Below are 22,928 nucleotides of genomic sequence, written 5' to 3' on the forward strand. Positions count from 1 at the left end.
GGATAGCCAGGACCACACAGAGATAGCATAGCATATCTGGTAAAAACAGAGAAAGTGGGAGGAGGGACACCTCATTCTATTCAAAGAAAAAACAGAGTCTATTACACTTCTAAAAACACACCTAACACTGGTGTACTCAATTTTATAAAAGAAACTCCATTACATTTAAATTCACATACTGACCTTAACACAATGATGGGAGGTGACTTAAAACAGTCATAAAAGTGAAAACATCAGAGTGATATCAAATAAATTACTTAAGCAAGAATACAGCAAACCCAAAAACAGTAGAAGAAAGGAAGTAATAAAGATCGGGGCAAAATTAATGAAATAGAAATAGAAAGCAAAAACAAAAGAGTCAATGAAACTAAGAGTTGATTGTTGGAAAAGATAAACAGCATTGTCAAATATTCAGCCAGACCAAAGAAAGAAAATATTTGGAGTAATAAAGTTAGAGATGCAAATATAAAATTATAATAAATATGGATGAAATTCAGAAAATTATTAGGCTATTCCTTAAAAGCATATTCCACTAAACTGGAAAATCTAAAAGGAGTAGGTAAATATTTATATGTGTATGACCTATCACAGCATTAAACCAACATGAAATTAACAATGTAAGGAGATCTACAACATGGAAACGATAAAACAACAACAAAAACAAAAACACTCCCAACTAAAAGTCCAGACTCACATGGATTCACACATAATTTTAACCAAACCTTCAAATAATAATTATCATCAATTCTTCTCAAACGATTTTATAATATAAAGGAGAAAGAAATTCTACCAAACTCTTCTATGAAGCCAGTATTACCCCGATACTAAAACACAGATAAAGATACAACAACAAAGAAAATTTAAACTACTTTCCTAGTCTCAATAAAATGCTTTTGAACTGAATTCAAGATCCCATGAAAAATATCATTTATCATGATTAAGTTGTTTTCTTCATAGAAATACAGGATGTTTCAACATAGGCAAATCAGTACATCAGTACAAATGTAAGATATCATATAGATGGACACAAGGATAGAAATAACATGATCATCTTAATAGATGGGTAAAATCCATCGTGATGAGAGCTCTGAGGAGACCAGGAATCGAAAGAATGTATCTCAACTTAATAAAAGCTATATGTGACAAGCATAGAGCCAACAACATGCTGAAAGGAGAGAAATTCAAAGCATTTCCACTAAAAATCAGAACAAAGACGAGGGTGTCATTTTCTCCACTCTCATTCAATATAGTGTTTAATGTCTTAACTAGACCAATACGACAAGAGAGGAATACGAAGAAAGAAGAAGTCAATGTGTAAGTGGCAGTACTTAGCAAAGAAGGCTTTTCTGATATAGTCAGTGGGTATGAAAACCAGGCTGGGTTGGGGGGGGGGGTGTCTCAGCAAGACTGAGGCTGAGACAAATTCATTTCAAGCAAGCAGACTTTTCATGCACTTTTCAAAACAGAATATATTGGTGGTTGCCAGGATATGATAACAGGTGCCAGTGAATGGGGACCACAAAATTAATGTCTAAGACTAATTGTTCTGACAGACTTCTATACGTTTTACTGATGTCTGTGGAATTCAGAGCTACACAGGTGGCCTAAATATTTCACTGCTTGAGGGAGTGCCCCAGTTTCTCAGGAACCATAGATTCTATCATAAAAGAAACTTATGATATTATGCCTCTAAGGGAGCTAGACCGGTCCAACTCTGCGACTCCCTGCAGTTCCCTCCCTTTTATGTTTTAATTCTAGAGTATGCGAGCCAATCTTCAAAGCAGACATAGTGTAGAAAATTAGTCTTAAGGCCATTATGCCTCTCAGTTAACAAAGTGAGGCAATATGTCTGAGCAGTAGCAGATGCACTCAACAGAGACAACATATCTAGGAACAGCAATTACACGGTCACACCCTTCCCCTGAAATTTCATGAGCTTTTTCCCCCTCAGTCACTAATGTCTTCAATGGAGTCATTGGTGGTAGAGACACTCTGTTTCTCTTGGTTCAACTACTCCACTGTCCCGAGCTATCATTCTCGCCGGCAAGAACACACTCGGACAACCGGATTCTTCTGCGGCAAGCTTTATTGCTTCTTAAGGAGGGAAGACCCAGACCCTGGAAAATGGTGCTGCTTATATAGCCCTCAGCGTGGCGTTTCAGCACCTGATGTGGCATGTCAGCTCCTGATTTGTTGCTCGCCCATCACCTCATTACTATGCCCCGAGATGGGCAGTGACTAGGCGTGAGTTCACTCTCGCACTTGCGCACAAGGCTTGTTCACTAGTTAGGCACAGCGGAAGCCAGCACCATCTTATAATGGCGATTGCTTGCGGCAAGGCTCTCCACACTCCACTACCTTGTTCATTTTTCTTCAGGTGAAGCCTCTCCAGACGCTCTTGAACCTCTATGTCCATCTTCCAAGTCAATCTTTTACGTATCCACACTGGTTTCTTGGCACCCTGTGAACTACTAGATCCAGGTATTCCATTGACCTGACATAACATGTCTTCAAAGGACTGTTTCTGAGGGGCCCCCAAATTGCTCTGAGATCCTTGCCCAAATTTTAAAAATGTAATGCATATAAAAATAGAAGAAAAATATTATTAGTACCTATATGCCTTAGGGTTAAATACCTTTTTCAGGGAGGAGTGTCTGGGAAGGGGAGTTTATTGGATAAGCCCTTCAGACCTTTTGGTACCTCATTAAAATGGAGATCTGTCTTGAGTCTACATGACCTGTGATCATGTTTCTTACCTGTGGAGGGGCTTGGGGTGTTGCCCTTATGTGACTGATGGCCACAGACCTATGTAGAGCTGCAGTGTCATGTCAAGGGCCTGGTGTCCAGGAACATGGCAAAATGCCTACTGTTCCTTGCAGGGTTATTCCCTGTGGGGTCACCTGCAGGGTCACTGGTGTTTCAAACCTAGCTCAACCAGAAACCAGGCTGCTTTTCACAGTCCCACAATAGTTGAGCATAGGACACCTCAAAGCCTGTCCCCACTGTGACACAGTTCTTCCTATAAGGCCACATCCACTCTAACAAGGCCATACCTCTTAATAGTACCACTCCCTACAGGCCAAGCTTTCAAACACATGAGTCTACGGGAACCATGCCTGTTCACACCACCACATGATATTACCCTTTCCCCCTTCTTTATTTTAAAATAGCAATCAAGTTGTCCATTAGCTCTTTCTAGCTAGCAAGAGATTGGCCTTGAGGTTCGTAAGAAATGATATGGGTTACAGCATACTGTTGACAAATTTCCTGAAAAGGCTTGGCAGCATATGCAGGAACATTGTCAGAATTTAATATTTCACAGAGGCCTAAAATAACAATAACTGCTTCTCCCAATAGGGCAACAGCAAAAATGAGCAACGAGTAAGTATCCACAATGATATGACCATACTTTAACTTCCCCAAACCATGGTGTAAGAGGACAGAGGCATGATATTAACTTTACATATGAAGGGCATTCCTTAACTATCAAGTGAACCTGCTTTTTAGCTAGTAAACCAGTTTTTCCATGCTGAAGCAATTTGGTGAAAGCATGCATGTGATTATTCATCTTTCCTTTAGGTTGTTAGTTCCCAAGAAAAGAGACAGTGTTAAAAGGAACTCTGCCTTTGCTTTTCCCTCAGTCAAAGGAACTGGAAGATTAAAATGTGACCTAATGTGGCCAAATAAACCAGGTTTCCCCCTGTCTACACCTCCTGTTGAATTAATTGTAATAAATCACCAATAGAGGTGGCTGATGAAGGAATTCATGCTTTTTCTAGATGCTGCACTGCCAGGGCTGCGTATTGTGACTCAGAATGTAACTTGGGAAGTTGAGGGTAACATTGCAAAGCAGTGTAAATCCCATGTACTTCCATCCATCGTACAGAAACACCTGAGTGGGCAAATATCTGTGCAGCACCTCTAGAAACCAGGGCACCCTTATGGTCTTCTGTGGCATCTACAAACACTACTTGTGCAGAGGGTATTGACAGAAGTTAGGAAATAAAATAGCACGTTCTAATGCAAAAATCAATAAACTTGATGGAAGGAAAATGATTATCAGTTTGAAAAGGATATACAGCAAAAGTCTGTCAACTGAAGTATTCATCAAAAAATCCAACTTTTTATCATAAGGGATATAATATTTTTGTTGGCTCTTGTCCAAATAATTGCTTTGTGTAAGACCTGCCTAGAATTATCAATTCCTGAACCATATGCCAGTATGGAGTGATGACCTTTTTTGGACTGATAGAGAGATGTATTCATTCTAGTGGTTTCTCCACTCGGAGCAACCCTGTGGGGATGTTGAAAGAAGGTGTTACTATTTATGGAGAAACAGCATAGGTATTTAAGATATGCTGAAGTTGAGCTTCCCTAAGTGCATTTGCCACCAGCCGTCATGTTCTATGTGTAGGCTCAGTACATTCTCTAGGGGATGCAGGATCAGTATTCCTCTTAAGAATATCAATTAGGGCTGGAGAGATGGCTCAGCAGTTAAGAGGACTGGCTGATCTTCTAAAGGTCCTGAATTTAATTCCCAGCAAGCACTTGGTGGCTCACAACCATCTATACTGGGATCCAATGCAGGTGTACATGCAGATAGAATACTAGCATACATAAAATAAATTAATCTTGGGGCTGGTAAGATGGCTCAGTAGTTAAGAGCACTGACTGCTCTTCCAGAGGTCCTGAGTTCAATTCCAAGCAACCACATGGTGGCTCACAACCATCTGTAATGGGATCCAATGCCCTCTTCTGGTTTGCCCTAAGACAGTGAAAGTGTGCTCACATACACCAAATAAATAAATCTTGAAAAAAAAATTGGAGGGCTGGAGAGATGATGGCTCAGCAGTTAAGAGCACTGACTGCTCTTCCAAAAGTTCTGAGTTCAATTCTCAGCAACCACATGGTGACTCACAACCATCTGTAATGGGATCCAATGCCTTCTTCTGATGTGTCTGAAGATAGCAGCAGTGTGTTCATGTATGTAAAATAAATAACTAAATTAAAAAAAATAAAAACAAAGGTTGCAGTTGTGGTGTGGGAAATTCTAACCTATGTCTAGCCCAATCTAAATGTTTTAGCCATTTTTGAAAACCATTTCAAGTTCTTAAGGTGTCCTTCCTAGCTTCCACCCTATAAAGACTTTATAAACTTTCCTAAATATAAAATTGGAGTAATATGATGATTTTTATGGGCCTGTAATCAATCCATGAGTTAATCTATTTTTTTAACTTCAGCAGACAAACCTTCCAGAAATCTGTTATTTTCAGCAGGAAGCAGAGCAGCATCCATATAATGTATAACAAAAGCATCAAGAAACATCAGTTTCTTTTTAAAGCAATAGCAACAAATTTTTGACATAGTTGAAGCACCTTCTGCCCTTGAAGGGCCACATCCATAGATAGCCCCTTGAGTATACGAAGGTCTAATATCAGCACAGAGGTAGATGTAGTCATTAATCTCTCCTTTCTTTCAAAAGGGATAGAAGGTAGTCCGGCAGGGAGCATTAGCATTCTCATATGCCAGTTGCTTGACAATAAGACCTCTCCTTCCTGTCCACTGACCATTCGGTGACTGACTGGGAAACAAAATCTTGATATGACTCATCGAGCCTCTGGCTAATTTTAGAAAGTTCCTCTGCCTTCCTCCAGGTTCTGGTAACTTACACGGTGCTTGCAGTGCCAAAGCACTAAGCCTCAGAGGACATGAAATCGCCTGTTGAGCATTGCTATCCATGTCTTCTCCTGACATCTTAAAAGTTATAGGCACATTAGTTTGCTCCTTTCTAATAGCTTCGTCTTGACATCTCTCGTCCTCCACAGTAAATATTCACCCACTAAGACAAGCTTTTGCTATGATCTTCCAGTCAGAGGGAACAGAGACAGACTCAAGGTTATACAATCTATAGGGAGCAGTTAACCCATATTGAGAGTAGGCCTACCTAAGATCTCTAAGAGTCTTAAATGAAATGGGTATATAATGTTTAACTCGCTGTTCTGCATTATTAGGATTGCATATTTCAATCTCTGGGGAAAAAAGAGAATCCCTCAAGGTCCTCTCCCATCTGCAGGGCTTGATACTGAGCCTCTTGCATCAGAGACCTATATGATGGTTTAAAAGGAACTGACTGTCTCATTGAGTTCACACATTAGTGAAGGTAGGGGTGATGTGGGTGTTTCCGTGTTATCAGGAGCTGCACTTGATAGATCCGGGTTAGGAGGGGAGGGAGTTGGAGCAGGAGGTAAAGAGGCAAAGTCACCAAAAGGAGAACGACAACCAGGTTGAACTTCAGGTTCTAATTTTTCTTCTATTCTCGGTGTTAGTTGGCTTTTTCCTAGTCACCTGCCACGCGCTCTGGTCGAGTCAGCTTGACAAGCCGAGAGGCTTGGAAGCTACTCACTGAGGCAGAAGAGTTTCACAGAAACTCATTCCTGGAGTCTGGCGTTCTCTCTAACCCATACATTAATTTTCCATTCCTGTGTTAGTCTAGTGTATAAATCCACGTGCTCTCTCTTAGTATTATCCTATTATAAGTGCCTTTTAAGATTGAATTGTGACATAGCTAAAGCCAGTGTTCCAACAGTCCTAGAATGTCCTTGAGCAAGACCTTGGGCTTGGAATTCAGTACTGCCCCTGGTATTACACTATCACTTTGAATAAAAGTTAGGTCACTGCCCTTCACAGGAATCTACCATCACCAAGGAAGAAAGAAGTTTCTGACCGTAGGAGAGACCAGAATAGATACTTAGAACTATAGCTGAGTTACACCCATATACAGGAATTTACAATGGTTTAGGAAGTAGATTGGGCTGTGGTTTTAGAGTACTGCATTATTCATGTGATGGTTAGCTAGAACGGAACTCCCTAGTTAGAACCATGACTTGGGTGTGAAAGCCCTTGCCCTAGGAGTGAAAAGATCTCACACCTGGCTTCTAAGACTATAGCTGACCTTAGATAGGGCTGACTTTGTCTCAGTTATTTTATTGCCCAGTTCCTACCAGTCTTTGCGTTTTCATTCCTCTGTTCTGTGTAAGAGTCATTAAGCATCCGATTACCTCTTTGTACCTTGCTGGTGTGTCACCCAACTTCCTTATTGTCTTCTGCATAAAAAGTCCGATGCTTGATTTGACAAATTACATTCAGATCCTACACAACCTCTCCTGTGTGCATCTATCTGTCAATTCATCCGACGCTTTGCCCACCCGCGACTAGAGACCCGTTCCACGCAGACAAAGGGGCCCAGAGGGTCTGCGGCAGTCACCCTCATCTCTCATTTAATTGTCACTTCTATCAGCTACTGTTTTTATTTCTTTCCAGAGCTGAAAAGCATTGCTAGGAATTTCCTCTGGTTCTCTTGTATCTAATCTCCCTGAGCTGCTCATTGGTCCTACTGGGATCAAGTTCTGGAATCCAGAGATCCCTCCTCAGAGACAGAAGCCTGAAGTTTGCTGATGAACTCCACGAATTTCATCAACTGATGGTGTCCTGATTTAACTTTTCCAGCAACAAAGCCAGGCGTGATGGTGCATGCCTTTAATCCCAGCATTCGGGAGGCAGAGGCAGGCGGATTTCTGAGTTCGAGGCCAGCCTGGTCTACAAAGTGAGTTCCAGGACAGCCAGGGCTATACAGAGAAACCCTGTCTCAAAGAAAATAAAAACAAAAAAACAAAAAACCAACCAACCAACAAACAAACAAAAACTTTTCCAGCAACAAAATTCACAGAACTGCAAACAAGTGTCGTTCCTTTGACCTTGCCTGACCCGTTTGTACCTGCAATGCCTTCTGCCTTGTTACACTTGTGTGTACACCACGACCAGGAGGTCTTCACCTTAAGTATTTGTTATTCTTAAATTTCTGTATTTCAGATCCCCGTTCTAGAGTCACTTGTAAACACCAGTGTTTACTTACCAACCAGGGTCTCCTGATATCATGAGTGGGAATGAAAACCAGACCAGATTGGAGGGGTCTCAGTAAGGCTGAAGCTAAGAAAAGTTTATTTCAAGCAATCAGACTTTTTATACACTTATTGAAAACAGAATATAATGGTGGTTGTCAGGAGATGATGACAGTTGCAAGCAAAATAAGGTAGAGAAGATTCATGTCTAACTCTGTTTGTTGTGCCAAACTTGTAGATGTTTCACTGACTTCTAAGGAAACAGAGACACACAGGTGGTCTGAATGCTTCGCTGCCCGAGGGAGTGCCTCAGTTTCTCAGGAACCAAAAGGCAATGTCCCCGGAGCCCTGAACTCTAACATCAAAAATCTATGATGCATGCTTCACAGGGCAGTGAGACCAGGCCAACTCTGATTCACTGCCACAAAAATTATTTGCAGATGCTGCTAAGAGCCGGGCGTGGTGGCACACGCCTTTAATCCCAGCACTTGGGAGGCAGAGTCAGGCGGATCTCTGAGTTCGAGGCCAGCCTGGTCTACAGAGTGAGTTCCAGGACAGCCAGGGCTACACAGAGAAACCCTGTTTCAAACAAACAAATAAACAAACAAACAACAAGAAGTGGTGAGCATATTTCAGGCAAGTGGCAAGCTAAAAATAAAAATGAAACAGAATAAATGGGTAAATAGTTTACTTATATCCCAACAACAAACTTGCTGTAAATGAAATGAAATAAATGATTCCATTCACAATTGCCTTACAAAACCTATAATGAACCTAGTCAAGGGTATAAAGGCTTCTACTTTGAAAAGTTTAAAATATTCAATGGAGAAATTAAAGAAGACTCTAAGAGGAACGAAGACATCTCATGCTTGTGGACAGAAGGGCAGATAGCAAGAAAACCAAAAGCAATCTATAGACTAAGTAAATCCCAGTGCCATTCTTCGCAGAGGTAGAAACCAAAATCTTAATTTCCTATGGAAGCACAAAACACCTCAGACAGCAAAAGCAATCCCAAGCAAAAAGAAGTTGGTAATGGTGACATTATCAACTTGATTTCAAGTTATAGTACAGAGTCATAGTAACAAGTGCACAAGTGCAGCTCAATACTGCCACAAAAATAGACATGTAGATCAATGGAATAGAATAAAGGACCCATACATAAGCATACATATCTGTAACTACCTCCACCTGATCTTTGACAATAATGACCAAAGTCTATTAAAGAAAGAATGACCTTTGCAACAAATGTTTCTGGGAAAACAGACATCCACAGGTAGAAAAAAAATGAAACTGTATCTTACTTTTCATAAAAGTATAAATATAAAACACAGAAAAATTTAGAGGAAAAATCAGGGAAACAATTCAGAATAGAGGAGTAAGCAAGGACTCCAGTCACTCAGGAAACTATGTCAACAAGTGACAAACGGAAGGAACCTCATAAAAATAAGTCTTGAGCTAGCAAGATGAATCGCTGGATAAAGAAAGGCACTTGCCACTAGGCTTAACAACCAGAGTTAATTCCTAGGACCTACATGGTGGAAGAAGAGAATCAATGCCCATAATTTGTTCTCTGACCTTCACATGCATATTGTAGTACTCATTATACGTGTACACACACACACACAGACACACACACACACACACGTAAAAAAACACAATTGAGTAAAGAGACAGCTTGAAGAATGGTAAAATGCTTTCTAACTATATGGCTGGAATATGATATATATAAGAAAATATAAAACTAAACAGTAAGAAATTAAATAACACAATTAATAGGATAAAGCAATAAGCAGTTGTTGAAAGATGAATTACAAATGGCCAATAATATGTAAAAATGCTTAATTCTTCATCAAAAGAAATGTAAAGCAAAATTACATTAAAATTCTATCTTGCCATCAGAATGGCAGTCATTACTAAAAAAAAGTACTCAATTTTCATTTTTTTAATGGTTTACTTTTTTTTTTAAAGATTTATTTATTTTATCTATGTGAGTATGCTGTTGCTGTCTTCAGACACACCAGAAGAGGGCATCAGAATCCATTACAGATGGTTCTGAACCACCATGTAGTTGCTAGGAATTGAACTCAGGAACTCCAGAAGAGCAGTCTAGTGCTCTTAACCACTGAACCATTTCTCCAGCCTCAAATTATTTTCAAAAGTATAAACATATGGAACTTTTCCAAACTCCTACAAATCCCGCAATTTCTAATACTAAAAGGAAGTAAAGACACAACAACAACAACAACACCAATACAGGCCCATATCCTGTATGGGAATTTACATACAAAAATCCTCAACTAAGTACTTAAAAACTGTGTCAATACATTTTCTAAAAATGTCTCTGGCTTTATCAGAGACTCATTTGAGATTATACTTAACCTGCTGTCTTACTGGGTACTCAGCCTATTTAAGATTTTCCTGCCTTTAAGAGGACAATGTAAGCAACCTTACTATTCCTAGATTTTTCCATGCAATCAGTTTTACAGACTAAGCCAAAGGCATAGCTTTAATTTATGCAACTTTCCATGTCCCTGGCCCAGAACAGTGTATTGTGTGTGTTGTGGTAATCATTTGCTGAAAGCAGCCGATAGGCTTTGGTTTTTTGGATTTGTTGTTGTTGGTTTTGATGTTACTGGTTTTTTGCTTTGGTTTGGGTTTGGCTTTGGTTTGGGAATTTGTTTTGTTTTGTTTGTTTTGTTGTTATTTTTTGAGACAAGGTTTCTCCCTGGCTGTCCTGAAACTCACTCTGTTGAATAGGCTGGCCTTGAACTCTGAGATCCACCTGCTTCTGCCTCCCAAGCTCTGAGATTAAAGGCATGCACCATCACAGTCTGGAGGTTGAAATCAATCTTAGACAAGACAAATATCACTTAAATGTTGGAAGAAATATTTGCATATAGGTTGATAGTATCTATCTGCAGCTTTGAGTGCTGTTCTGGGACAGTTGGAATAGTAAAATAACTACTTCCCTTGTAAAACTCTTTTTGAAATCCATGTAAAAAGGCATCCCTAATTTTTTACCTATGCTGTGTTTTTAGTGATGGTCAATCAATATAAAGGCTCTTTGTTAGGGACAGGCACAGACACAGATACACACTGGCAGATATAGAGCAGATATAGGCACAAGAGACACACAGGCACAATAATACATCAGACACAGGGACTAACAGATGACACACACACACACCAGGCAGTGGCAGAGCAGAGCAAACTGACAAATGACTCAGGGAGAAACCTGGGTAATTCATGCTTACACTCGGTTAGACAAACACAAGAGAAGTGTGTGTTTTCATTGTTTAATGCAGCATTCCTGCAGCAACCCCAATACTGACTGATCATAGCCAAAAGATCATCTACCATGATCAAGCTGGCTTTATCCTGTAAATGCAGAGTGGTTCAACATATATACATAAAAAAACCCTACTGTATCATGAATGAGTTTAGAGACCGAAACCACTTGATTATCTCAACAAATGCAGAAAAAGCTTTAACAAAATCCAACATGCCTTCATGATAAAAATCCTAGAGAGAGGAAGACTGGAGGGAACATACCTCAGTACAACAAAGGCTAAACAAAACAAAATAAAATGAAAAAAAAAACACAGCTAAAATTCAAAGTCATCTCACTGAAATGAGGAAGCAGACAGGGCTGACCACTCTGTCCACTCTGTTTAACAGCGTCTGAAGCCCCAGATAAAGCAAAAAGGCAGAAGGAAATGGAAAGAACACAAATAGGAAGAGAAGTCAAATTACCACAACTTGTGGATGACACAATATCATCCATGTTCTACCAGAAAACATCTAGAAACAAGCAACAATTTCCTCCAAGTAGCAGCATACAAAATCAACTTCGAAAAACCAGTAGCTTTTCTCTTCACCACCAAAAACCATGCTGAAAAACAGATTGTGGACACATTCCCACTTATGACAGCATTGAAGAAAATAAAATGTCTTGGAATAAACCTAACCAAGGAGGCGAAAGTCCTCCACAGGGATAACTTTAAATCTCTGAAGATAGATGGAGGAAGACACTGAAATGGAAGAGTGTGCCATGCTCATGGATTGATGGACTAACTGAAGAGAACCAGCCTATCAAAGCCTAGACACAGATTCAGTGCAATCTTAATCAAAATACTGATTTTCTGTAATGTAAATAGCTGACATTCAGGGATCTGTTATGAGCCCCCAAGGGCTGAGAACCCTCACTTTAAAAGTCAAACAACCCAGAGCACAAGTACAACAATGGAGGGACTACTATTCCAAATTTCAAGATATATTACAGAGATATAGTAATAAAAATAATATGGCTCTAATACAAAAGCAGGCATGTGCACTAAGGAACAATAACGTAACTACACATATCTACAGACATCCGATATTCTACAAAGATGCCAAAAACATACACTGGAGACAAGACAACATCTCCAATAAATGGTGCTGGGAAGATTGGATGTTCATATGTGGAATAATGAAACCTGAAATGACTAAGAGAAAACACACCACTATCCTATAATATATAGATGTAGGGAAGAACTTTTTGAACACAACTCCATTCAGCCAAGAATTAAGGTCAACAATTGACACGTGGAACTTCATTGAAGCTAAGGAAACACTCCATTGAGGTCAAATGAAGAGGAAACCCACAGAATGGGAGAAAATCACAGTAGCTACACATCTGACAGAGAATTCATATTCAGAATACATATTTTTTTTTTCAAAAAACAGTCGAGAAAACAAATGACCCAGTTAAAAATGAACTATGCATTCATACATAGGATTCTCACAAAGAGAAATGAAAGTGGCTAAGAAGTATCCTAAAAAGTGCTCACCATCCTTTGTAATTAAAGAAATGTGAATTAACACAACGTTGAGATTTCGTCTTACCCTAACCAGACTGGCTAATATGAACAAATCCGCTGACAGCCAATGCTGGTGAAGTTGTGGGAAATCAGGAACTCTCGGTCACTATTAGTGGGATTGCACAGCTATAGCCATTCTGGAAATCACTATGGAGAGGTTTCAAAAAGTTAACAATGAGTCTATCATATGATTCAGATATACTGATCCTTGGCATATGTCCGAAGAACTCAGTGTGCTCCACAGACACTTTCTCAGCCACGTCCTTCAATAGTCTACTCACAACAGCTAGGAAGTGGGACCAAACTAAATATCCTCAACTGACAAAAGCATAATGACAAAGCAGTACACATATATGATGGAACACTATTCAGCTGTAAAGAAAAATGAAATAATGATATTTGCAGTAAGTGCTCGGAGCTGGAAAATATGATATTGAGTGAAGTAGCCAAGGCCCAGAATGACAAACACCACATGAAGTCTCATCTGGGTTCCTAGCTCCAAGTCTTCACCTGTGAGCATATAGCTTGGAGTAACCATAGAAACCAGGATGGTAAAGAGGGATCATGCTGGTAGTCTAGAAAGGGGGATACGGGAATAAGAATTGGTTCCCCTAGGTTCATATATTTGAGTGCTTAGTTATCAGGGAGTGGCATTACTTTAAACAGATTAGGGGGTGTGGCCTTGTCAGAAAAGGTGTGGCCTTGTGGGGGAAATGTTACTTGGAGAAGGCTTTGAGGTTTCAAAAGGTCAAGTCAGGCCCAGTGTTTGTCTTTCTGATGCCTGTGACTCCAGTCTCACCATGTCATAAGGTAATTCTTTCCCTTATAAGAGTTACCTTGGCCATGGTGTCCCTTCACACCAACAGAAGTCTGACTAGGACAGGGGCTTTAATGCTGGAGTGCTCAGGGAAGAGAAGACAGACAGAGACCGAAGGAGGAGCAATACATAAAACTAAGTATACTTGAAGTTTTTCAATACAGGGAATCACTTTATATTTATCTAAAATTACATAAAAATCATGCAAGTGTAGATGAATATGTGCATGTGTACATGTATGTTTATGTGTATATGCACATATGGTGATAGTAAACCTGCTAAGAGAAGGAAGCAATCAATATTCCTGCCCAACTTATGAGCCACAATAATGATTAAATGGCAATGGAGCCCTAAAAGTGTAACAGGGGTACTTCTATCCTAGTGGTAACCAACAGCAGTCTAATTGGACTCAAGACCCGGTACTATAAATCCAGTGAGCCACATGTGACTAGTAAGAACATGTATCCTAGCGAAATTGCTAAAACCACTTTACTAAAGCAGACTAATTCCTATCTGCTCGAGAAATACTTATCATTATACTCAGAGATAAGTGTAGAGAGATCTCACCTTTCTCAAAGGTTTTTTGTTTATTTATTTGTGGTTTTGTCTTTTTTTGCAGAAGATCATTACAGAAGCCATAACTTACCAAAAAGCAGCAAACAACTGTTTGTGGAGTTCCCAGCCCGGTGGATTCATCTACACTACAACTCCTACACCTAAGGGGCATGGAATAGTAGAGCCACTATAAAAGTCGGTGAGTTTTCTAGGAATTTGTCCCGTTAAAATACTCGTGGGTATTTACCAAAGACCCCAACTTGACAACACATCGCAGATGCTTGCATGTCAATGTTCACTACAACGCTATTCACAACAGCCGACTTAGATAACCAACCTAAGTATCCAACAACAGAGGAATGCATGAGAGAAATGCTGCATAGCTACCCATGAAGAAGAATTAAGTTAGGTCATTTGTAGGAAAATAGACAGAACTACAGATACTGTGTCTTCAATCGATCACTGTTAGGACAGCTACCAAAATGGCAAGAGGTAATAGAATTTCATCATACCACCCAGAATTATTGCTTCTCAGAGTCAGTAAAGTAGGCCAGCAGCAGTCTGACACAGTGTCAGAATGCCTCACATGTAAGCATTGTGCCATCATAAAAAGGGGAAATATGATATTCTGGGAGAGAAAGACCACATATCTTATATTGTAGCGTATTTCCCTAATTATGCTCTTAATTGATATTTTGCTATCACTATTTTATTGTGTTTATTTCTTAACATCATACCTTACAGAGATATATACTGAGAAAGGAAGTGTAAACAAGGCTAGACCTTATCTGCGGTTTCAGGTATCCCCTGGAGATCTTGAAAAACTTGTGCATGTGCATGTGTGTGCATGCATGTGTGTGCATGCGCGTATGCGTGTGTGTGTGTGTGTGTGTGTGTGTGTGTGTGTGTGTGTGTGTATGTGTGTGTGTGTGTATGTGTGTGTGTGTGTGTGCTATAATGGTCATTGACTTCATAGAGTAACTGTTTTCAAGCAGTAAGCTTTCTCTTTAACTTGGTATTTCTATCCCACTCCTTTTGGATTTGCTTTGCCTGGGAACTGATATTTGCTCCTTGCCCAGGTAAGTGGATCTGGAAGAGAGCTGTGTAGTGAAGAGCTGATTGTGGGAGCACTTTGAACCTTTGGGCAGCATCTGCCAAAGAGGAAGAAAGAGAAGGTATAGGTGAGCCCTGAGGAGCCTTCTCTGCCTTCTTTAATTTTGTTTCAGTGCCACAATTCAGTAAAAGAAAGTCACAGAAGAACCAGCAGGCAGGACTGAGAATCGCTAGTGACTGTGTTTGTGGCTAATTACCACATCTCAGTTATGATTGATGGGTGCTGCTGTGTTCCAACCTCACCTTTGTGTTCCACTCATTCTAAAGCTGCCTTACAACACCAAAGTTTTATCTGCAAAACTAATATTTGAAAAAATATTTCAACAAAGACATCTGGATTATTTCCTCAAAAACATATATTATAACAAATCCTTCCTTCACATGAGAATAAGAACTTTAAACATGTTATTATTTACTTGTATATATTCATATGTGCATATTTGTATGTTTATGTTCTGTGAGTATGCATGTGTATGTGTGTGCACGTGCGTATTGTTCACGTGTGTGGGAGTGTGAGTATTTGTGTGTGTGATCATGTGGAGGCTGAGGTCAACAGAGAACATCTCCTCAGTTACTGTCTATATTATTATTATTATTATTATTATTATTATTATTATTATTATTATTTATAGGTAGGGTCTTTTAGTGATGCTGGAGCTCACTGATTGGGTAGACTGGCTGGCCAGAGAGCTCCAGGGGTCTGTCTTTGTTGCCTAGGGATAGGTTACAGGTGACCACAGCTATCCCTAGCTTTTAAGTGGGACATAGGAATCCAAACTCAGATCTTAATGCTTGTGAGACTGGTACTCTACCAACTGAGCCATATCTCCAATCCAATAATATCTATTTTTATAACATATGTTTGAAAAAAAAAACTTTTATAGGCCTAAATTCACTTGGGTAAAAGCCCTTCAAGGAAGGCAAAGCTGATGCTAATGTGGTAGAAAATCAGTCAGGATGGTGAGACCTCAGCAGTAGGTAGAAAATAGAACAAAGCTTGTGGCCATGGACAGGGAAGAAGGAATAAAGTGACTTGTGTTGAGCTTTGGCTTGGCTCAGGTGGCATCTTATCCACACATAAACAGAAGAAGGCTGGAAGTCTCCAGAAGATGGCCAAATTCAGGGGAAGATGGGGACGGAGGGAGGGCAGGAGGGAGGGAGGGAGGTGGAAAGGAAGAGAGGGTAGGTGGAAGAGAGAAAGGGAAGGAAGTCCCACCACTAGCTGTGGCAAGCTCTGATCCTGGATGGAATTCTTACCAACACCAAGGGAGAACACTTTGCCTGAGTACTCTTTTCTCAGATTATCATAAGAACTAGAATTCAACCTCCCAGAGATCTCCGTACACACTAGTGTAGACACCTGGAGGGGCAGCGCCTAATGATCACTCCCAATTTTATTTGTTTCCCTTTTTAGCTTTGGAGACTGGAGCAAAGGCCATGGACATACCATGGCGAGCTCCCACAGAGCCACACCTGCTGGCCTTTCTAAGTGACTTGTTAAAGATGGACTATTAGCCAGACAGCCTCCTTTCAAGCTCAGGTCCCACCTCCAGCTAGGGCATAAGTAGTTCTTGAATGTGATAAGTTCCCAGAGTTCTTTATATTTTAGCTGTCTAGTGTGCGAAAGAAGACGTTCTGGTGGATGGAATGATTCGTGGACCATAGCACCTGTCACCTGTGGCCCCCTCCATCCCCAGGGCCATTTGTAGTCGTATTTACAGCTGGCAGAAAGAGTGTAAATATGCAGAGGGCCATTTTAAAGTTTTTTTTTTTTTTTTAGTTTGTTCTTTTGTATTTAATTTGACATTATTTTTTTCCATTTTTTATTAGGTATTTAGCTCATTTACATTTCCAATGCTATACCAAAAGTCCCCCATACCCACCCACCCCCACTCCCCTATACACCCACTCCCCCTTTTTGGCCCTGGCGTTCCCCTGTACTGGGGCATACAAAGTTTACGTGTCCAATGGGCCTCTCTTTCCAGTGATGGCCGATTAGGCCATCTTTTGATATAGCACTGGCTCACCTTACTATAAAAAAGGCTAGAAAATGCTTCTTAGTGATACGTCTAAGGTTAGAAAAGAAAACATATCCTGTGTGAACACAGTCTGCTAAGTTAGATGGATTTCCTTGAGAGTGGCTTTCAGCATCTTTCTGTCTCATTGTTTCTTTGACTATAAAATGAAGCTTTTGAATGGAATATAGCTTGGTGGTATAGTGCTTATCTAGCAGGTGTGGAGCCCTGGGTTCGATCTCTAGTTCTGTGGGAAGAGGGAAGAGAGATCATCAATAATGCTGCGCCATCCCAGGAGTTCTGCAAGGATGGTATGGAACCCGGGATGATCCTTGAACAGTGTCCGGTTCTTAGTCAGCCCACCGTAGATCAGGGCCATTGTTGCTGCTGCCATCCTTGCCCCTACTTTTCTCACCACCATGATTATCTGAAGGTCAAGGAGGAGGGACTTATCTACATCCTTTGATTTGGAATCCTGAGAAAATGTATCCTACCTTCCTACAAGGCTGCTACCTTCATAAAGCATCTGCATGAAGAGCCAATTCCCAGCTTCCCTCCCTAAACATGAATGTTACGTAAAATCTGCTTAGGCTAAAAGGAAGGCTTAATTTCAAGTTATATTCAAGCTTTTTTTTTTTTTTTTTTTTTTTTTTTGGTTTTGTGAGACAGGGTTTCTCTGTGTAGCCCTGGCTGTCCTGGAACTCACTCTGTAGACCAGGCTGGCCTCGAACTCAGATATCCGCCTGCCTCTGCCTCCCAAGTGGTGGAATTAAAGGTGGGCACCACCACTCCCTGCCCTATATTCAAGCTTTATCTTACATTAAAATTCTTCATTTCAATGAAGGTGTAAAACTGCTAGACTGAGCCAAGGTCTACCTGGAAAATCATTAGTCCCTAAGCTCTGGGGGAGACACTGAGGGAGAATACACACATGTAATTTTTCTCAGAGAGCTTCCTCATATATGCATCTGTTAAGCAATACTGAGCCAGACCGCGTTTTTAGTGACCTCTTGCCCTTCTATCCCGTTGGCTAAAGCAGAGACTATCATTCTAGTTTGAGTGAATTCTGTTTATTTACTAGACTATTGAGAAGAATGAAGGGAAATGAAATTTTCCTTCAGTGAATAAGCGGCACATTTTCAGTCAGGTAAATAAAAATGGAAGAGCAAATATCATCAGTCAAGAACTGTAAGATTTCAGTCAGTATTCTTGAGCTATTTGACCACCTAATGCTGCTATTTGTCTGCTTAGTAAACTAGGGCTTTATCGTGAATGTACTGGGATCATTATTCAACTCCCAGACTGCCGGTGCCTGCCTGGCCTTTATTTAAAGTGACACAATTATCAGATTGGAGAATCTGCCACGCCATTGACTCAGCCCAGCAGAACACGAAACTGAGTTACAAGCATTAATTTGCTCTCACCAAGAGACAGGAAGCATTAAACAAGTCGAGTTCGAAGCAACATAATCTAGTCATCTCATTCACTTCAAAGTCAGCAGAATGGAAAGAGAAAGTCTGCGACTGACCACTAAATAGGCCACCTCTGCACTCAGAAATTCCTGGAGAGCGTTTCAAGTGTTCTCTGAAGGAAAGAATGCTGTGAAGTTCAGCTCTGGAAAGCCTCCGGGACACTTCTGAATGCACCAGACTTGATTGGGTGACACTAGAGGTCCCCCAGAGGCATGTGAGGAGGTTCAGAGAGATTAATGTGCAGGGGGCTGGGATGTGTCTGCCAACATCTGCTTCTCACTCTTGATAGTAACAGTTTGTGACTGTATCCACTGCTGCCTGGGGAGATCACATTTCCCAGCTGCCCTTGCAGTTTGATGTGGTCTTTGAAGTTTTTAGAGGAGTAATGTGAGGAAAAGTGATACTTACCACCTTCAGGTCTGGGACTGAAGACATCAAGAGGAAATTCTCAGATTCACTCACAGTTTCTAAAGACAAGAACACAATGACAGTCCTAACTATAGCAATGCAGAAGATGGGAACACCTTAGGGTCTCACGACTTCAGGGTTCACCCAGGAAGCATTAGAAAGACACAATAAAAGAAAGACTTTACCCAGGACCTACTAAAGCAATCTGCATTTTACTTAGGTCCTTATGGGAATCCAATATGCATTCAATTCTGAGGCACACAGGCCAGAGGATGGCAGAGCTGTCATGAAACTGGGTCTCCATTTAAGCAGAGATGTACCTCAGAGTGTAATGCTCACTCTGTGATACATGAGAAAGGCGACTGTGAAGTCAATTTGTTGCTGGTGCTTAAATTTATCAGAAACCAAATAGTGTGGCGGAATTCACAGTGTCTTGTTTACCAGAATATACTAGCAACTTCCCATGGGATACCTGTCCAGAGCTAACCAGTCTGCTGAAGTTCTGCCACTATGTGAGGATTCTAGAAGGTTCTGCTGCTCAGAAGTCATTGATAAAGTGGGGAGCTGGGGATGGGGACGAGAGTTCTGAATGGGTAGGTGCTTGACTCCAGGCTGGAAAACTAGAGGAATTAAAATAACTGAGAATCAGCTCTGCTCCCAGAATGCCCCAGCCATTCCTGGCAGCTGCAACAAAGCTTCAGGCTCCTTCTCTGCAGCCCTTGCCTGCAGCCAGCCCTAGGGCTCACTGGCCGAGTCAGAGCACTGCCCTTCCTATCCTAGCCCAGAGTGGAATTACGATCAGCATTAACTCTGTGAAGGAAATGACAAACTTACATTCCTAAGAATTCCCACAAGCTCGGTTACCTGGGGAGGTGCATGAGTTCATCAGACACCTGCATGTGTGCCAGAGATGTTCAAGGTCCTCTGTCACCCAGAAAGCAAGGACGTGTAGCATCACATCAGAGACAGGCAGGGGCATCTCCTACTGACAATGCTGAGGACAAGGCAGATATTTATTATAAATGCATGTTTATGTGCCAGGTAAACTTCAATGGAGTAAAATCAATTGAGCTCTTAAAAGTCATGGTTTCAGGGTGTTCACATGCATGAGGTTGTGCCTCCGGTGTCTTTCCTCAGGCAGTGTCCTCTGTTTTTTGAGATAGGTCTCGTATTGGCCCGAGGTTCACTGATTTGGTTAGACTGGCCCGGCCAGTGAGCCCTAGAGATCTTTCTATCTTTGCCTCTCCAATGATAGGATTAAAAGTGTGTGCCACCGTGCCAGGCCTTTTTATGTGGGTTCTGGGGAATCGAATTTGGGTCCTCACGCATATACAGCAAGCACTTTACTGACTGAGCATCTCCTGAGCCCTGAAGCCATGGATTTGTGATACTAGGCCCAACTCCCCATAAAACAGAAGCATTTTTATTGATCAGCCTCTGAAGATCTAAGGCAGCAACCTACTATTCTTTTGAAAAATTGATTGTTGATTTTTTTTTTACTTTCTGTATATTGATTTATAAATCAACTTTCAACCTTAAAATGATTCAAATGGGAGAGTTAAAGGAGAAAGAGTCAACACTTATTCTGTCTTCCTTCTGTGAATTATAAGTATAGAAAGCGCATATGCAAAGGCATAGTTCTGTATACACTCACTGCAAAGGCTTAGTTCTACATACACTCTATGTAAAAGCATAATTCCTGGGTCTTGGCACTTACCTAATGAGCACCTGCCTCTGCCACTTCGCTAACATGAGAAGCCATCTTGGACTTCCAAGGTAAGGCTGTGCTGAGCTGGTATGCCCAGCCTGCTTGTCCTTCAACTACCCAGGTCCAGATCCAGCCTGAGGTGCAAGCACAAAAGTTGTGGTCTCATTCATTTGCTCAGGCTGCAGACAGAGTCCTTACTCTCAGAGCAAAGGGGCTGCTGCCTCAAAATCTGCCCTAGGCAACCTGTAGTCAGCCTTGGAAGAGAACAGATAATGTTTCTCCGGGTGAACTTTTATGAGTGAAATACTACAGGGGCTTGCTTTTATATTACCTCTGGACATTTCCAAAATGTATGGTCTATAATGGCCCCAGGAAGGAGTTCTATGGGACCAAAGAACCAGGATTTTTGTGAGGCAGTGCGAGCTCAGCCTCTCCTGCATCATTTCCCTCTCTCTACAGTTCCCATAATGAATTGCTTCTCAATATCTCAGCACACAAAATCCTGCCCTGGCTTTGGGGTCGGGGAACTTAGGCAGATAACTAAGTGCTTAAAGCAGCAAATTGTCAAAGCATTTCAGTTAATACATGGTGAGATTTTAGAGCTAGACTAAACTAGATTCCTCTTCTGGTTTTACTTTATACCCACATTCAATAGCTGGTAACGTAGACAAGAGAGAGATAAGTAGTTATAACCCCTCTGATGGCACATATAGGACCAATATCTACATACAGGTTTCTGTGCTGGGCAGAAAGTTCTTTCTCCATTCCAGCACACCTACTTCCCCATTACCCCAAACACATCCACTGTCTCTAATTAATTTCTGTATCTGCCAAAGACAGGTGACAGAGCAGAGCAGATGTGTTTGTACATGGGTAAACACACACACTATATTCTTATGCTTTTCCCTTATGCTAATTAAAATTTGCATTGCTTGCATCTAGAAATCTTTATTTCCTCTTCTCCTCCCACAGAGCACACAAAGCAGGATACTGTAGGCCATAGGTAAGCTAGAGGTATACAACAACAAGTGTCATTGTTTTCTTCGTTCTTCTAGGAAACGGACATTCAGAGCTGCTGCCTCTCTGAATCTCACAGCATCCAAATCCCAATATAATTCTTCAGACTTAATGATCAGAAACAAGCAGTACATTTGAAAGATTATATTTATTACATGAAACAATTATTGCATGTAGAAATTCAATTTTGCTATAAGAGCTGTGAAGAGTCCATATGTATGTCAACACAGATCAGCACAAGAGTTGGTTGTTTTTTTTTTTTCAAGTTGACCTAGGCATTATCAGAATCCAAAGCAGGACAAGGAAGCAAGCCATGGCCTATTAGAAGATAAAGTGTTGACCTCTAATGGCCAAGCCAACTCTCATGCATGCTGCTCACAGGAGAACAGGCTGTACCCGAAGGCTTTCTTTTGGGAAGCACTTTGGACTTTTGCCATAATGAGGACCTATGAAGTATGTCAGGTCAGCGAGGGCTCGCCACAAGACCCAGTGCCGTCTCCGAGTCACTTGTAGCTGACAGAGTTGCAGGAGGGCTATTACACATACAGCAGCCTCAGAAGAATTACAACTAATGAAGAAAAATAATGGCTTTCTCATTCGAAGCTGGGGGTCAAGGGCTTTGCTAACAAGCTGTGCCCAAGCTGCTGGCATGGCTCATAATCTCCGATAGAGCTCCGAGGGAGCAACTCTCTTCTTTATTGTTGGCCGATTGTGGGCCTCGTGTTAATTAAATGCTATACCTCGGCCTCAGTTGGGCTTTTTCTGCTTTTCTCCTGCTTATCATATTTTGTTAATGTAATCCCAGTACCTAGCTCTAAGAGGTTATGTTCCATAGAGTACTAGGTAATACCTAAGCTAAGTACACAAAATGGGGGGAAAAATCACCAATCTACTCCTCATTAATGCAGCTTAACTGGATAGATAAGAAAATTATTAAATCTATGGCATCCCCCTTTGACTTCTTACAAGTGAGAAGAAACCAATAAGGAAGAGTTGGCTGGAGTCTTCCTACAGACCGTAGATCAAATGTGTACATCGTGTTTAGCAGATCCTAAAGATGTTAACG

The 22,928-nt window shown here is 41.0% G+C and overlaps 1 annotated feature.

Annotated features, from left to right (window-relative positions):
• Window positions 17,370-20,543: an enhancer, noted in NCBI's record as "VISTA enhancer mm87". NCBI's record gives its function as "enhancer in: limb[4/7] | heart[7/7] | other[4/7]" and the evidence as "EXISTENCE:transgenic organism evidence [ECO:0001131][PMID:17130149]".

The sequence above is a fragment of the Mus musculus genome, chromosome 10 (genome assembly GCF_000001635.26).
Source record: "Mus musculus strain C57BL/6J chromosome 10, GRCm38.p6 C57BL/6J".
In the NCBI taxonomy this organism is placed as follows: Eukaryota; Metazoa; Chordata; class Mammalia; order Rodentia; family Muridae; genus Mus; species Mus musculus.